This window comes from Hippocampus guttulatus, unplaced genomic scaffold (assembly GCF_054856545.1).
Source record: "Hippocampus guttulatus isolate MCC_2025c unplaced genomic scaffold, RoL_Hgut_1.0 HiC_scaffold_46, whole genome shotgun sequence".
Lineage (NCBI taxonomy): Eukaryota > Metazoa > Chordata > Actinopteri > Syngnathiformes > Syngnathidae > Hippocampus > Hippocampus guttulatus.
Window position 1 is genome coordinate 40001 of NW_028233905.1, and position 10000 is coordinate 50000.

A 10000-nucleotide genomic window follows, 5' to 3' on the forward strand; every position below is an offset into this window, starting at 1 on the left:
CGGGCGGCCTTCCCAACTGCCGTCGACCGCCCGGAGGGGGAAACAGAAAATATTCGAAAGTGCGGAGCTCCGCCGTCAGAGGCCGGGTTTTCGCACGGGGTATCCGCCCCGGGCGCCTCTCGGGCGGCCTTCCCAACTGCCGTCGACCGCCCGGAGGGGGAAACAGAAAATATTCGAAAGTGCGGAGCTCCGCCGTCAGAGGCCGGGTTTTCGCACGGGGTATCCGCCCCGGGCGCCTCTCGGGCGGCCTTCCCAACTGCCGTCGACCGCCCGGAGGGGGAAACAGAAAATGTTCGAAAGTGCGGAGCTCCGCCGTCAGAGGCCGGGTTTTCGCACGGGGTATCCGCCCCGGGCGCCTCTCGGGCGGCCTTCCCAACTGCCGTCGACCGCCCGGAGGGGGAAACAGAAAATGTTCGAAAGTGCGGAGCTCCGCCGTCAGAGGCCGGGTTTTCGCACGGGGTATCCGCCCCGGGCGCCTCTCGGGCGGCCTTCCCAACTGCCGTCGACCGCCCGGAGGGGGAAACAGAAAATATTCGAAAGTGCGGAGCTCCGCCGTCAGAGGCCGGGTTTTCGCACGGGGTATCCGCCCCGGGCGCCTCTCGGGCGGCCTTCCCAACTGCCGTCGACCGCCCGGAGGGGGAAACAGAAAATATTCGAAAGTGCGGAGCTCCGCCGTCAGAGGCCGGGTTTTCGCACGGGGTATCCGCCCCGGGCGCCTCTCGGGCGGCCTTCCCAACTGCCGTCGACCGCCCGGAGGGGGAAACAGAAAATATTCGAAAGTGCGGAGCTCCGCCGTCAGAGGCCGGGTTTTCGCACGGGGTATCCGCCCCGGGCGCCTCTCGGGCGGCCTTCCCAACTGCCGTCGACCGCCCGGAGGGGGAAACAGAAAATATTCGAAAGTGCGGAGCTCCGCCGTCAGAGGCCGGGTTTTCGCACGGGGTATCCGCCCCGGGCGCCTCTCGGGCGGCCTTCCCAACTGCCGTCGACCGCCTGGAGGGGGAAATAGAAAATATTCGATAGTGCGGAGCTCCGCCGTCAGAGGCCGTTCCAGTGCTTTTGGGTGGCTGGAAACACCCTCACGATGGTCTGATTATACTCTTAGGGGCCTCCCCTGTGTCGCCCTGGAGGTCACCCATTCAAAACATGCTCACCTATATACGTTTCGGAAAGTATTTTGGTGAACGCTCACTTTCTAAGCCTTTTAGCCTTCTTGACCCCCTAACTCCCCATATCTGGTTTACCTACTACAGCGCCCCTAACGACCAAAATCGGTACTGCATACCCCTGGTACCCCCGCCATTGAAAATGAATGGGGGAATTTTTTTAATTTCTCAATCCGGCCAGGAGGCCTCTTTTTCGGCCACGCTCGGCCGGCGAGCCGGTCCGCTCTTTACCCCTGGTACCCCCAGCCCTACCCCTGGTACCTCCCCCATTGAAAATGAATGGCGACCCCTGGTACCCCCAGCAACACCCCTGGTACCCTCAGCCTTACCCCTGGTACCCTCAGCTCAACCCCTGGTACCCCCAGCCTAACCCCTGGTACCCTCAGCGGCACCCCTGGTACCCTCAGCAACACCCCTGGTACCCCCAGCCAGCTTCGCCCCTGGTACCCTCAGCCTTACCCCTGGTACCCTCAGCCCAACCCCTGGTACCCTCAGCCCAACCCCTGGTACCCCCAGCCAGCTTCGCCCCTGGTACCCTCAGCCTTACCCCTGGTACCCCCAGCCTTACCCCTGGTACCTCCAGCCTAACCCCTGGTACCTCCAGCCTTACCCCTGGTACCTCCAGCCTTACCCCTGGTACCTCCAGCCTTACCCCTGGTACCTCCAGCCTTACCCCTGGTACCTCCAGCCGTACCCCTGGTACCCTCAGCCTTACCCCTGGTACCCTCAGCCTTACCCCTGGTACCCTCAGCCTTACCCCTGGTACCCTCAGCCGCACCCCTGGTACCCTCAGCGGCACCCCTGGTACCCTCAGCCTTACCCCTGGTACCCTCAGCCGCACCCCTGGTACCCTCAGCGGCACCCCTGGTACCCTCAGCGGCACCCCTGGTACCCTCAGCCGTACCCCTGGTACCCTCAGCCGAACCCCTGGTACCCTCAGCGGCACCCCTGGTACCCTCAGCGGCACCCCTGGTACCCTCAGCGGCACCCCTGGTACCCTCAGCGGCACCCCTGGTACCCTCAGCCGTACCCCTGGTACCCTCAGCGGCACCCCTGGTACCCTCAGCGGCACCCCTGGTACCCTCAGCTGCACCCCTGGTACCCTCAGCGGCACCCCTGGTACCCTCAGCGGCACCCCTGGTACCTCCGCCATTGAAAATGAATGGGCGGCCTTCCCACCTGCCGTCAGCCGCCCGGAGGGGGAAATAGAAAATATTCGAAAGTGCGGAGCTCCGCCGTCAGAGGCCGGCTTTTCGCCCGGGGTATCCGCCCCGGGGCGCCTCTCGGGCGACCTTCCCAACTGCCGTCGGCCGCCCGGAGGGGGAAATTGAAAATATTCGAAAGTGCGGAGCTCCGCCGTCAGAGGCCGGCTTTTCGCCCGAGGTATCCGCCCCGGGGCGCCTCTCGGGCGGCCTTCCCAACTGCCGTCGGCCGCCCGGAGGGGGAAATAGAAAATATTCGAAAGTGCGGAGCTCCGCCGTCAGAGGCCGGCTTTTCGCCCGAGGTATCCGCCCCGGGCGCCTCTCGGGCGGCCTTCCCAACTGCCGTCGGCCGCCCGGAGGGGGAAATAGAAAATATTCGAAAGTGCGGAGCTCCGCCGTCAGAGGCCGGCTTTTCGCCCGAGGTATCCGCCCCGGGCGCCTCTCGGGCGGCCTTCCCAACTGCCGTCGGCCGCCCGGAGGGGGAAATAGAAAATATTCGAAAGTGCGGAGCTCCGCCGTCAGAGGCCGGCTTTTCGCCCGAGGTATCCGCCCCGGGCGCCTCTCGGGCGGCCTTCCCAACTGCCGTCGGCCGCCCGGAGGGGGAAATAGAAAATATTCGAAAGTGCGGAGCTCCGCCGTCAGAGGCCGGCTTTTCGCCCGAGGTATCCGCCCCGGGCGCCTCTCGGGCGGCCTTCCCAACTGCCGTCGGCCGCCCGGAGGGGGAGATAGAAAATATTCGAAAGTGCGGAGCTCCGCCGTCAGAGGCCGGCTTTTCGCCCGAGGTATCCGCCCCGGGCGCCTCTCGGGCGGCCTTCCCAACTGCCGTCGACCGCCCGGAGGGGGAAATAGAAAATATTCGAAAGTGCGGAGCTCCGCCGTCAGAGGCCGGCTTTTCGCCCGAGGTATCCGCCCCGGGCGCCTCTCGGGCGGCCTTCCCAACTGCCGTCGACCGCCCGGAGGGGGAGATAGAAAATATTCGAAAGTGCGGAGCTCCGCCGTCAGAGGCCGGCTCCACGCTTCATTCATCCGACCGAGACGCCTCTCCGCCGGCCACACTCGGCTGCGGGGCCGGCCCGCTCTCCGCCATTGAAAATGAATGGGGGGCATTTTCTCATGCTTTCAATCCGCCTAAGAGGCATCTTTCCCGGCCAACTTTGTGCCCCTGGTACCTCCAGCATCGAGAAAGCATGGTGACTCGTCCGACACATGCCCCCCTATATACGTTTCGGAAAGTATTTTGGTGAACGGTCACTTTCTAAGCCTTTCGCCTTCTTGACCCCCTAACTCCGCATATCTGGTTTACCTACTACAGCGCCCCTAACGACCAAAATCGGTACTGCTACCCCTGGTACCCCCGCCATTGAAAATGAATGGGGGAATTTTTTTAATCCCCCAGGCCGGCCAGGAGGCCCCTTTCCCGGCCAAACTCGCACGCTGGGCCGGCCCGCTCTTTACCCCTGGTACCCCCGCCATTGAAAATGAATGGGGGAATTTTTTTCAATCTCCCAGGCCGGCCAGGAGGGCTCTTTCCCGGCCACACTCGCACGCCGGGCCGGCCCGCTCTTTACCCCTGGTACCCCCAGCTCTACCCCTGGTACCCCCGCCATTGAAAATGAATGGGGGAATTTTTTCAATCTCCCAATCCGACCAAGAGGCCTCTTTTCCGGCCAAACTCGCACGCCGGGCCGGCCCGCTCTTTACCCCTGGTACCCCCAGCTCTACCCCTGGTACCCCCGCCATTGAAAATGAATGGGGGAATTTTTTCAATCTCCCAATCCGACCAAGAGGCCTCTTTTCCGGCCAAACTCGCACGCCGGGCCGGCCCGCTCTTTACCCCTGGTACCCCCAGCTCTACCCCTGGTACCCCCGCCATTGAAAATGAATGGGGGAATTTTTTCAATCTCCCACGCCGGCCAAGAGGCCTTTTTCCCGGGCACGCACGCTCGCCGGGCCGGCCCGCTATTATTAAACTCTCACCCCTGCAAGGAGGCCTTTTTCCCGGGCACGCACGCTCGCGGGGCCGGCCCGCTATTATTAAACTCTCACGCCGGCCAAGAGGCCTTTTTCCCGGGCACGCACGCTCGCCGGGCCGGCCCGCTATTATTAAACTCTCACGCCTGCAAGGAGGCCTTTTTCCCGGGCACGCACGCTCGCCGGGCCGGCCCGCTATTATTGAACTCTCACGCCTGCAAGGAGGCCTTTTTCCCGGGCACGCACGCTCGCGGAGCCGGCCCGCTATTATTAAACTCTCACGCCTGCAAGGAGGCCTTTTTCCCGGGCACGCACGCTCGCGGAGCCGGCCCGCTATTATTAAACTCTCACGCCTGCAAGGAGGCCTTTTTCCCGGGCACGCACGCTCGCGGAGCCGGCCCGCTATTATTAAACTCTCACGCCTGCAAGGAGGCCTTTTTCCCGGGCACGCACGCTCGCGGAGCCGGCCCGCTATTATTAAACTCTCACGCCTGCAAGGAGGCCTTTTTCCCGGGCACGCACGCTCGCCGGGCCGGCCCGCTATTATTAAACTCTCACGCCTGCAAGGAGGCCTTTTTCCCGGGCACGCACGCTCGCCGGGCCGGCCCGCTATTATTAAACTCTCACGCCTGCAAGGAGGCCTTTTTCCCGGGCACGCACGCTCGCCGGGCCGGCCCGCTATTATTAAACTCTCACGCCTGCAAGGAGGCCTTTTTCCCGGGCACGCACGCTCGCCGGGCCGGCCCGCTATTATTAAACTCTCACGCCTGCAAGGAGGCCTTTTTCCCGGGCACGCACGCTCGCCGGGCCGGCCCGCTATTATTAAACTCTCACGCCGGCCAAGAGGCCCTTTTCCCGGGCACGCACGCTCGATGAGCCGGCCCGCTATTATTAAACTCTCACGCCGGCCAAGAGGCCCTTTTCCCGGGCACGCACGCTCGATGAGCCGGCCCGCTATTATTAAACTCTCACGCCGGCCAAGAGGCCTTTTTCCCGGCCACGCACGCTCGCGGAGCCGGCCCGCTATTATTAAACTCTCACGCCTGCAAGGAGGCCTTTTTCCCGGGCACGCACGCTCGCCGGGCCGGCCCGCTATTATTAAACTCTCACGCCGGCCAAGAGGCCCTTTTCCCGGGCACGCACGCTCGATGAGCCGGCCCGCTATTATTAAACTCTCACGCCGGCCAAGAGGCCCTTTTCCCGGGCACGCACGCTCGCCGAGCCGGCCCGCTATTATTAAACTCTCACGCCTGCAAGGAGGCCTTTTTCCCGGGCACGCACGCTCGCCGGGCCGGCCCGCTATTATTAAACTCTCACGCCTGCAAGGAGGCCTTTTTCCCGGGCACGCACGCTCGCCGGGCCGGCCCGCTATTATTAAACTCTCACGCCGGCCAAGAGGCCCTTTTCCCGGGCACGCACGCTCGATGAGCCGGCCCGCTATTATTAAACTCTCACGCCGGCCAAGAGGCCCTTTTCCCGGGCACGCACGCTCGATGAGCCGGCCCGCTATTATTAAACTCTCACGCCGGCCAAGAGGCCCTTTTCCCGGGCACGCACGCTCGATGAGCCGGCCCGCTATTATTAAACTCTCACGCCGGCCAAGAGGCCTTTTTCCCGGCCACGCACGCTCGCGGAGCCGGCCCGCTATTATTAAACTCTCACGCCTGCAAGGAGGCCTTTTTCCCGGGCACGCACGCTCGCCGGGCCGGCCCGCTATTATTAAACTCTCACGCCGGCCAAGAGGCCCTTTTCCCGGGCACGCACGCTCGATGAGCCGGCCCGCTATTATTAAACTCTCACGCCGGCCAAGAGGCCCTTTTCCCGGGCACGCACGCTCGCCGAGCCGGCCCGCTATTATTAAACTCTCACGCCGGCCAAGAGGCCTTTTTCCCGGGCACGCACGCTCGCCGAGCCGGCCCGCTATTATTAAACTCTCACGCCGGCCAGGAGGCATTTTTCCCGGGCACGCACGCTCGCCGTGCAGGCCCGCCATTTGCCTACCACACCGCCGTCTGGCGGACACCAAGCGGTACCGCCGACCCCTCCCGTTGAAAATGAATGGGGGATTTTTTTTCAATCCCCCAAGCCGGCCAAGAGGCCCTTTTCCCGGGCACGCACGCTCGATGAGCCGGCCCGCTATTATTAAACGCTCACGCCTGCAAGGAGGCCTTTTTCCCGGGCACGCACGCTCGCCGGGCCGGCCCGCTATTATTAAACTCTCACGCCGGCCAAGAGGCCTTTTTCCCGGGCACGCACGCTCGATGAGCCGGCCCGCTATTATTAAACTCTTACGCCTGCAAGGAGGCCTTTTTCCCGGGCACGCACGCTCGCCGAGCCGGCCCGCTATTATTAAACTCTCACGCCTGCAAGGAGGCCTTTTTCCCGGGCACGCACGCTCGCAGAGCCGGCCCGCTATTATTAAACTCTCACGCCGGCCAGGAGGCCTTTTTCCCGGGCACGCACGCTCGCCGTGCAGGCCCGCCATTTGCCTACCACACCGCCGTCTGGCGGACACCAAGCGGTACCGCCGACCCCTCCCGTTGAAAATGAATGGGGGATTTTTTTTTCAATCCCCCAAGCCGGCCAAGAGGCCTTTTTCCCGGGCACGCACGCTCGATGAGCCGGCCCGCTATTATTAAACTCTCACGCCGGCCAAGAGGCCCTTTTCCCGGGCACGCACGCTCGATGAGCCGGCCCGCTATTATTAAACGCTCACGCCTGCAAGGAGGCCTTTTTCCCGGGCACGCACGCTCGCCGGGCCGGCCCGCTATTATTAAACTCTCACGCCGGCCAAGAGGCCTTTTTCCCGGGCACGCACGCTCTCCGGGCCGGCCCGCTATTATTAAACTCTCACGCCTGCAAGGAGGCCTTTTTCCCGGGCACGCACGCTCGCCGTGCAGGCCCGCCATTTGCCTACCACACCGCCGTCTGGCGGACACCAAGCGGTACCGCCGACCCCTCCCGTTGAAAATGAATGGGGGATTTTTTTTCAATCCCCCAAGCCGGCCAAGAGGCCTTTTTCCCGGGCACGCACGCTCGCCGGGCCGGCCCGCTATTATTAAACGCTCAGGCCGGCCAAGAGGCCCTTTTCCCGGGCACGCACGCTCGCAGAGCCGGTCCGCTATTATTAAACGCTCACGCCTGCAAGGAGGCCTTTTTCCCGGGCACGCACGCTCGCCGGGCCGGCCCGCTATTATTAAACTCTCACCCCTGCAAGGAGGCCTTTTTCCCGGGCACGCACGCTCGCGGGGCCGGCCCGCTATTATTAAACTCTCACGCCGGCCAAGAGGCCCTTTTCCCGGGCACGCACGCTCGCCGAGCCGGCCCGCTATTATTAAACTCTCACGCCTGCAAGGAGGCCCTTTTCCCGGGCACGCACGCTCGATGAGCCGGCCCGCTATTATTAAACTCTCACGCCTGCAAGGAGGCCTTTTTCCCGGGCACGCACGCTCGCGGGGCCGGCCCGCTATTATTAAACGCTCAGGCCGGCCAAGAGGCCCTTTTCCCGGGCACGCACGCTCGATGAGCCGGCCCGCTATTATTAAACGCTCAGGCCGGCCAAGAGGCCCTTTTCCCGGGCACGCACGCTCGCAGAGCCGGCCCGCTATTATTAAACTCTCACGCCTGCAAGGAGGCCCTTTTCCCGGGCACGCACGCTCGATGAGCCGGCCCGCTATTATTAAACTCTTACGCCTGCAAGGAGGCCTTTTTCCCGGGCACGCACGCTCGATGAGCCGGCCCGCTATTATTAAACTCTCACGCCTGCAAGGAGGCCTTTTTCCCGGGCACGCACGCTCGCGGGGCCGGCCCGCTATTATTAAACGCTCAGGCCGGCCAAGAGGCCCTTTTCCCGGGCACGCACGCTCGATGAGCCGGCCCGCTATTATTAAACGCTCAGGCCGGCCAAGAGGCCCTTTTCCCGGGCACGCACGCTCGCAGAGCCGGCCCGCTATTATTAAACTCTCACGCCTGCAAGGAGGCCCTTTTCCCGGGCACGCACGCTCGATGAGCCGGCCCGCTATTATTAAACTCTCACGCCGGCCAAGAGGCCTTTTTCCCGGGCACGCACGCTCTCCGGGCCGGCCCGCTATTATTAAACTCTCACGCCTGCAAGGAGGCCTTTTTCCCGGGCACGCACGCTCGCCGTGCAGGCCCGCCATTTGCCTACCACACCGCCGTCTGGCGGACACCAAGCGGTACCGCCGACCCCTCCCGTTGAAAATGAATGGGGGATTTTTTTTCAATCCCCCAAGCCGGCCAAGAGGCCTTTTTCCCGGGCACGCACGCTCGCCGGGCCGGCCCGCTATTATTAAACGCTCAGGCCGGCCAAGAGGCCCTTTTCCCGGGCACGCACGCTCGCAGAGCCGGTCCGCTATTATTAAACGCTCACGCCTGCAAGGAGGCCTTTTTCCCGGGCACGCACGCTCGCCGGGCCGGCCCGCTATTATTAAACTCTCACCCCTGCAAGGAGGCCTTTTTCCCGGGCACGCACGCTCGCGGGGCCGGCCCGCTATTATTAAACTCTCACGCCGGCCAAGAGGCCCTTTTCCCGGGCACGCACGCTCGCCGAGCCGGCCCGCTATTATTAAACTCTCACGCCTGCAAGGAGGCCCTTTTCCCGGGCACGCACGCTCGATGAGCCGGCCCGCTATTATTAAACTCTCACGCCTGCAAGGAGGCCTTTTTCCCGGGCACGCACGCTCGCGGGGCCGGCCCGCTATTATTAAACGCTCAGGCCGGCCAAGAGGCCCTTTTCCCGGGCACGCACGCTCGATGAGCCGGCCCGCTATTATTAAACGCTCAGGCCGGCCAAGAGGCCCTTTTCCCGGGCACGCACGCTCGCAGAGCCGGCCCGCTATTATTAAACTCTCACGCCTGCAAGGAGGCCCTTTTCCCGGGCACGCACGCTCGATGAGCCGGCCCGCTATTATTAAACTCTCACGCCTGCAAGGAGGCCTTTTTCCCGGGCACGCACGCTCGCCGGGCCGGCCCGCTATTATTAAACTCTCACGCCGGCCAAGAGGCCTTTTTCCCGTGCACGCACGCTCGCCGAGCCGGCCCGCTATTATTAAACTCTCACGCCTGCAAGGAGGCCTTTTTCCCGGGCACGCACGCTCGCCGGGCCGGCCCGCTATTATTAAACTCTCACGCCTGCAAGGAGGCCTTTTTCCCGGGCACGCACGCTCGCCGGGCCGGCCCGCTATTATTAAACGCTCACGCCTGCAAGGAGGCCTTTTTCCCGGGCACGCACGCTCGCCGGGCCGGCCCGCTATTATTAAACTCTCACGCCGGCCAAGAGGCCCTTTTCCCGGGCACGCACGCTCGATGAGCCGGCCCGCTATTATTAAACTCTCACGCCGGCCAAGAGGCCTTTTTCCCGGGCACGCACGCTCGCCGAGCCGGCCCGCCTTTTGCCTACCACACCGCCGTCTGGCGGACACCGACCCCTGGTACATCTGCCATTGAAAATGAATGGGGGAATTTTTTCAAACTCCCAATCCGAGCAAGAGGCCCCTTTTCCGGCCACACTCGCCCGCCGGGCCGGCCCGCTCTTTACCCCTGGTACCCCCAGCAACACCCCTGGTACCCCCAGCCTTGCCCCTGGTACCTCCCCCATTGAAAATGAATGGTGACCCCTGGTACCCCCAGCAACACCCCTGGTAC